Source organism: Puntigrus tetrazona, chromosome 4 (genome assembly GCF_018831695.1).
Source record: "Puntigrus tetrazona isolate hp1 chromosome 4, ASM1883169v1, whole genome shotgun sequence".
NCBI classification, from domain to species: domain Eukaryota; kingdom Metazoa; phylum Chordata; class Actinopteri; order Cypriniformes; family Cyprinidae; genus Puntigrus; species Puntigrus tetrazona.
This window is the reverse complement of record NC_056702.1, coordinates 24,346,714-24,354,839: the sequence shown is the minus strand read 5'-3', so window position 1 is coordinate 24,354,839 and position 8,126 is coordinate 24,346,714. Positions and strand designations below refer to the sequence as shown.

The 8,126-nt window shown below is 44.7% G+C and overlaps 1 pseudogene; it reads left to right on the top strand.

The window, feature by feature from the left end:
• The first annotated feature begins 3,796 nt into the window (after positions 1-3,796).
• On the top strand, positions 3,797-6,838 carry LOC122343056 (annotated as a pseudogene).
• The last annotated feature ends 1,288 nt before the right edge of the window (positions 6,839-8,126 follow it).

Sequence of the window (8,126 nt, the reverse complement as noted above, 5' to 3'; positions counted from 1 at the left end):
CACGTCTGTCGGAGTCAAATAAAAAAACTATATGACTGCACTGTGTCACACTATGCTCAATAAGATGAAAAATAACAAATATGCTGATCAAGAACTGATCAGCATCGGCTGTGAAAAAAATAAACAAGACCTGCAAGCGGTGAAGAACAAAAAACAAGATTAAGTCTTGCCCGACCATTTTCCTGCTAGCACACAGTAGTGCAGACTCACGAAGAGTTGTCCTCAGCTGTGATGGAGTCAACAAAAACTTGGGCCTTCTCAGCGAGTCAAAAACATGTTTAGCTGAATTATGGGTCACGAGAAGGCGAGCAGGGAAAACAACCCATTTGAACATTAGCCTCTTAGACTTTTTTTCTCACGTCGTTGAAAGCTTGGCGCTGCTTCAGAACCTCGGAGGTGAAGTCGGGAAAATGAGAATGCGGCGCTCCCGTTGTACATCAGGGTGAAGACAGCCGCGCGAGGGCGAAGAATCTTCTTCTTTATCCGGGTAGTGATGCAGTCTGGCCACCATCGTCCGAGGGCGAGATTGTGCGTTACACAACCGGGCCATCGACGATGGGCTCGATCGATCTTCGGAGGTTTAGGAAAGTTACTGACGCCGAGAATATTTGCGAGAAAGTCAGCAACAAACTGAGTCGGGCGACCCTCCTCCACTTTTTCGGGCAGACCGATGATCTTAATATTTTGTCGCCGCGGCGCCCTTCAAGGTCATCAGTTTAGATGTTAGAGATTTGCACGTTTGAAACCAGTCACGACAATGAGCCTCGAGTTCGGAAATCGGCCCTCGTAATCTGCACTAGCCTTTTCGAGTTCTGTAACTTTCATGAAGTGACTTCGGACAGCGAGGTAATGTCTGAGACAGCGTAGATTCAAAGAATCAAACTTCTCATTCATGGAGCCGTTCATTGACTTGATAGCCTCCATAATGTCAGCGAGATTAACACAGATCGGGTAACGCAGCGCGGCCTGCGCGTGCCGTCCGACTGACAAGCGCCCTGTTCACCCATCCTCTGTTGGTTTGTCTCCTTTCCTTGATTTTGGTTTAGTCATGCCGATTAGTATGCTATTGAGCAAACTTTAAAGATAAGATTGTTGATGCAAATTAACTATTATTAAGGAAATGAGGAGCACAAAAAAACACGTCTACTCCATATGGAAACTCTTTAAGCGCCCAAGGTTTAACATTTTAAAGGCGTCTCTACTCTTCAGCTCTGAGGAAGGCGATCCACAGCCAGCAGAGGACTGCGTCAGTGTCCGACCCTGGAGCTCATCGTCGGCGAGTACAGCATGTTATCGGCATGTAGTCCACACCACACCAATAAAGAGTCGGGTAACTCTTTAAACTTTATCCATGTAATAGGAAGTTTCCTGGATATAATAGCACCATACAGTTAATAATATGCAGTACGAGTTTAGAGTGAATTAAATGATCATCGCATTCTTCTGGCGCTTTGAGGCGCTGATGATCTTCTGAAACCAGCGCTCCAGCACTAATCCGTCAGATGCTGATGAAGCAGGAGATGATTCTGGATCAGCAGAAGTCCTTCCTGAGCATCCTCAGTGCCAAGTGTCCCCAGGACACGGATTCTGGGATTGATCCGGGACTTCTGCCGCTGAAAGACCTGTTACTCGCAGCTGACGTCAAAGAAAAATTGGTCAGTTTAGACGGGAAAAACCTGAGTAAGGATAAAATGAAGGCGGACTTAAATGTGTTGACTATCGGCCGAGTAGTATGGTTCTTGTTCTGTTTTTAGAGACTGATACACCCACAGAACAAAACTCATTATTTGTATGACCATCACACAAAAACATCAAATCCTTAGCCTAACATAAAGCGTTTATTTAAGGCGATCTGTTCATCATTACTAGGCAGGCGTCATACTTTAAGACTTTCTCAACACAGCTTTTAAAAACGTAATCCATCTCACATGGAGCCTGAGTTTTCCTGGTTTTATTGTTGTTTTAAAGTCTCACGTGAATGTTGTTAATGTACTCTTCTTATTGAAGCATGTCTTTTATGTCAGTCTCTCTCAGTACAGCCATTTTAAATCTTCTCAATCATTACAATCCGTTCATTAAACGTTCATTTCCAGTGCAACTGTACTGTAGTTGAAATGTTTCCTACTGATAGTTCAACTTAAAATTAAACAAATTTAAATCTAGTCTTTGTTTTAAAAATATGTGAAAAAATTTAAAATTTATTGTCTTTTATTGATAGCATTTATATGCCTATACATATATATATGAATAAAAAAATAATAATATGGTATGACTGCAATAATGCCACTACACTGTAAAAAAAAAAAGTAAAGTCATTTTATAATAATAATAGTAATAATGGATCATTTCCAAAAAATGAATTTTAATTTAATTATATGAGTAGTGTATTATGTGTGTCTGTAGTACAACCTGCTTTATTCAGCATCAGGAAAGGTCCTTGTTTCATTCACATCTTGTAATAAATATAAATTAATAACTTGACTGGTATTTTAGGTACTGTTTCATTCTTTTAATATTACAGTGCCTTTTTGCGTGATTTACAATTGTGTTCAAAACGTTAATTTTTCAAACAATGTCTGTAAATGCTATTTTAACTATTATTCTCATTTTTATACAAACATATTGGATTATTTATATGGTTTAATTTTAGTTTTCTTAAATTATGTACAAATCCAAAATTATCTGCAATTAAAGTTGCGTGTAGTTCATTTAAAGGTTGTTTTGTTTTACATTTAGGTGTGTTTTTGCATTCAGACTGTTATTTCATATATAATGCAAACAGAAAACCTGCCTTAAAACACACGTGACGTCGCCGCGCGCTGGTGACGCCATCGCCCCGGGAAATGACGCGGCTCGCGGAGGCGGAAGTGGAGCGCGTTGCTATGGGCTGCTGCTGGGATGCTGTCAGATCGTGAGAAGAAGGCAGCGTTCAGGATGAAGCTGTGACTGTGAGTATCCGTTCGTCCAGCCATCCGTTCATCATTCATCTCCACAGACGAGCGCGAGGATAATAACAATAATAATAATAACAACAACACGGGCGTGTTCTGATGACGTAAACGCCCGCGAGCAGTGACTGTGTTTCTCTGTTATCAGTGTTTATCACTTTGACAGAAATCGCAGCATAGACTCTCCTGTGTGATCTCATCCCTGAACGATCACGTCTGAAACATCAAAAACAAACTCTAGAAACATGATGTGACTGAATGTGAAGTGTTCTATAGCATCTAAGAGCACTAATAAGGAGATAAAACCACGATCAGAGGATAGGAGCAGGTCATGAGAGCAGGCTAATAAATATGAGCTGTGTGTTACAAAGTCTTTCATTCTGTGTGCATCTACCTGATGGAAGACAATGGTCTGAATTCAAAAGGTCCGTGTGTGAAAATCAATCCAGGATTTTAAGCAGCAAACCCACAGAGTTGTAAATGTGAACTTGTGGACTGACTAGAAGATATTGTCTTGTAATGTAAACAATTATGGCAATTAATTATTTAATGAATATAATACTTGATTGTTTTTGTGAAAACCTGCATCTGCTCTTCACAAAATTCTTTTATGAAATCATGCTTTTACAAAAACATATAGCTTTGTGTAAAATTGTCTGGACCTGGGCTGGTAGGGAGGTGCGATCAAGTTATATGTGTTCACTTTAAACAACAGTGATACACAGAAGGAAGCTTCACGGAGATACAAACACACAGCGTCTCAGGAGGCGTCAGACAGGAGCAATGGAGAGCGGACAGGGCAACAGAAACTGAGCGATGACCGCGTGTCCCGTGTCTTTCAGGAGTGGGTGTGATGGCTGGGAAGGTGAAGTGGGTGACGGACATCGAGAAATCAGTGCTGATCAATAACTTTGAGAAAGAGGATGGATCCAGGTGACGGACAGCGGCGACTGGAACTTCTACTGGCAAGATTTCTGTTCCTCTGCTCACACTGAAAACATAAACTAGTGCTGATCATCTGAATCACTGTGTTTGATTGGTGCTCCTCACTCTCTCTGTTCTTCTTCTACTCTAAACATGTGTTGTGATACGAGAGATAACTCATGTGATCTGGTCACCTGACAGGATGAGCATCAGACCATCCGTAACGTCTTCAGCGTGGACACGGCTACCGCCTGTCCGACGACCAGATGGTCAATCACTTCCCAACCACTCACGAAGCTGACCAGGAAGGACCTGATGATCAAGAACATCAAAGCGCTACAGGAAGGAGCTGGAGAGAAGGAGGCCAGTCCTTTAGCGGAGAAAGGACGAAGGCAGCAAACACCTGTACCTGGTAAAGCTCCAGCTGTGTGTGCCTTAGGCTCGGAGTAGAATGAAAGAGCGTGACCCTCTCTCTCTGACTCCGGGGCAGATTTCGTGCCGGTCACCTTCATGCTGCCGGCCGACTACAACCTGTTCGTGGAGGAGTTTCGCAAGAGCCCGTCCAGCACGTGGATCATGAAGCCGTGTGGGAAGCGCGAGGGCAAAGGCATCTTCCTCATCAACAAGCTCTCCCAGATCAAGAAGTGGTCCCGGGACAGCCGCACCTCCACGTGAGCTGACCTCCCGAGCTTGACCCGCGCGCCGACCCGGCCCTGGCCTTCTGTCTGAGCTGCTGTTCTTTCACAGGTTCTGCGTGGCGGCCAACAGCGGGAAGGAGGCCTACGTCATCTCCTGTACATCGATAACCCGCTGCTGATCGGAGGGAAAGAAGTTTGACCTGAGGCTCTATGTGCTGGTCACCAGCTACAGGCCGCTCAAGTGCTACATGTGAGCATGATTCCTACCTGTTCAGATGCATTCATTTGCTAGGGATGACCTCTTTCGCAGTGCTTGATTCTGATTGGCCAGTGTGTCATTCTTGGGTCTGATGTTGTCTGGTGCTCTGCAGCATCTCTTGATCTGCACTGTTTTGTGTTGTCAGGTATAAGCTGGGGATTCTGCCGCTTCTGCACGGTCAAATACACCGAGCACCAGTGTGAGCTGGACAACATGTTCGTGCACCTCACCAACGCGTGGCCATCCAGAAGCACGGCGTAAGCTAGTGATCATTAGACGAGACACTACTAGATCATTACACCAACGGGTTTCTGCTGCTCCAGAATCCAGGGTTGGTGAGGTCCTGGAAACCCTTTCATTGTGTTGATGTTAGTAGTAGTGGACATCTGGATCTCTTCAGCTCTGGAATCAGAAGAACGTTGGTGACTTTACACACTGAGGGCAGTTTTGGGCTAATGGTTAGAGACCCAAAGGTCGTAGGTTTGAGTCTCAGTGCTGGCAGAGATTGTAGGTGGTTGAGTGAAGGACCACCTCTTCAATACCACTTACAATAGACTTGAGCTGATGACACCCTGGGCAACTTTTTAGAGCAATCTTGCTTTAGCTTTAGGAAATTTAGCTGTCAATCAGGTGAGACAGAGTGTGCAAGACTGATCCAAATTATTGAAAAGTATCCAAGCATCAATATTTAAACAAATTGCCCCAAATGTTGCCCCAATGTATCATCAGCATTAAAATATATCTAGCAGAGATCGTGCAAGAGTACGAATCATGGGTCTGAACTCCTGAACTCCTGAACTCCTGAACTCCTGAACTCCTGAATTCAGTAATTCAAGGGTGGGTGCCAATACTTTTGTCCCTGTAGTGTATTTGTGTGAGTGTGGTTCATCAAATGCTGCAGGATATTTTCTCTGAGGTTTTGCTTTGTGTGTGTGTGTGTGTGTGTGTGTGTGTGTGTGTGTGTGTGTGTGAGTGCACGACTATAATCACGTCCATGGCGGAAAGTGGACAGTCAGTAACCCTGCGTCTGTATCTGGGAGCACCAGAGGACGGGACGTCACTAATCACCTGTTTGACCAGATCCACTGGATCATCGTCCAGTCCCTGAAAGCTGTGGCTGTAGGTCAACATCACCACAAGCTCATTGCATGCTACACACACACACACACACACATCCTAATGCCATGAAGCCTCACCGTTCACAAGAAGAGCAGGTTCGCTGGACGTGAATGACCATGCACTGAACGTATTGATGTGTCGATCGGTCTTGTTCCCTGCAGCCCGTCATGAATAACGCACAAGCACTGCTTCGAGTGCTACGGTTACGACATCATCATCGACGATAAACTCCAAGCCGTGGCTGATCGAGTGAGAACACCCTTTCACTTCAGTGCTGATATACTGAATGACATCTTCACTTTGGTTTTGTTTGGTCGCTCTACTTCAAAACGTATTCATTTCTGTGACTTTACAGGCTTTTCAGTCCACGATTAATTTTTTTGCAGCTTTATTCTCTATTCAGTGATTAGTGATAGCAGCGCTGGTGTGTGTGTGTGTGTGTGTGTGTCTCAGGTGAACGCTGTCTCCTTCGCTCCAGCACGGCTAACGCACCGCATCCTGAAGTACAACCTGATCAACGACACGCTGAACATCGCCACGCCGAACGCCGAGATCCCGGACTGCCGCTGGAACCGCAGTCTGCCCAAAGAGGCTCTGGGACACTACCGCGCTGTGAGTTTATGCAGTGTATATATAGAGACATGTTATTAGTATAGATTGCGGTGCGACGGTGGTGTTGCTTTATCTGGTCCGTTCGCGTCCCTCAGTTACGATGAGGAGCAGGCTCTGAGCGAGAGCGCCGAACGAGACCTCAGGAGCCGCTGGTCAGCCGCTGGGGTCAAAGGGCAGCAGGTCGAGCAGCGTCAGGCCCTTCCGGCCACCTGAAGTGACGAGGACGGCCGCGTCTGCATGAAGAACAGTTGATATATCTACCAGCCTGTGCTTCCAGCTCAGGTCTAATGACTCAGAGCGGTCCGGTTCACAACCCCAGTGAAGATAACCAGAGGCCCCTGGGACACGGTTTACAGTACACCCACCCAGAAAGGCATTTCTGTTTATGTAAATGTTTTTATTTCTTGTTATGCCAGTTTACAATTAGAACCTCTTCTGCATAACTTGTGTTTGGATTAACTGATTCTTGACATGAATGTAGATGCTGGAATGACTTTGAAGAAGAAAATAAACTAACATTGAAATTATTTGGTAAAAGTGTGTGTGTGTGTGTGTGAGAGAGAGAGAGAGAGTGTGAGTGTGTGTGTGAGTCTGTATGTCTGTGTGTGTGTGTGTGTGTGTGTGTGTGTGTGTGAGAGAGAGAGTGTGAGTCTGTATGTCTGTGTGCTGTGTGTGTGTGTGTGTGTGTGTGTGTGAGAGAGAGAGAGAGAGTGTGTGTGTGTGTGTGTGTGAGAGGAGTGTGTGTGTGTGTGTGAGTCTGTATGTGTGTGTGTGTGTGTGTGTGTGTGTGTGTGTGTGTGTGTGTCTGTGTGTCTGTGTGTCTGTGTGTGTGTGTGAACACAGGTGCTGGGGGTGGATTAAACTGCTGATGAAACTCGAGCTGAGCTCTAATTCAGGACCGAGAGAAACTCCTGAAATAGCTGATGAGACACACACGTGTGGTTTCTTCAGCTGCCTATGAGGCAGAAACACATGAAAGAAGAAGACACAGGCTACACACACACACACTGAGTTTCACACACACACACACACACACAGAGACTCCACACACACACACACACACACACACACACACACACAGAGACTCTCACACACGCACACAGAGACTTACACACACACACAGAGACTTCACACACACACACACACACACTCTCACACACACACACACACACACACACACACAGAGACTCTGACACACACACAGAGAGACTCACACACACACACACAGAGACTCACACACACACACACCTGATGTTTCGCCTGTATACTCTGTAAAACCACAATGAAAATGTAATAATTGTGTTAATTATCTTTATTCCTCGTTGTACATGTTTTCACGCTGTTTTTTATCGTTTTATTATCTTTATTCTGTATCACACTCGCTCTAAATACTGATACGTGTCTTTTTCACTTAAAACACAGCGTAAAAACTGAAGTATCGTTTCAGAGAGCAGCTTTTTCTGTTCTACAAGAAGTCAAACCTTCACTTTCCCTCAGATGTATTTTATTATTATGTTATATTTGTTCTGTGTGTAAAAGGGAAAGCGCGAAGTCGTTATTAGTTTCCAGGAAACGCATGAATGTTGAACGAGATCGCTCGACGCGAACTAACTTTATATCTTTCTT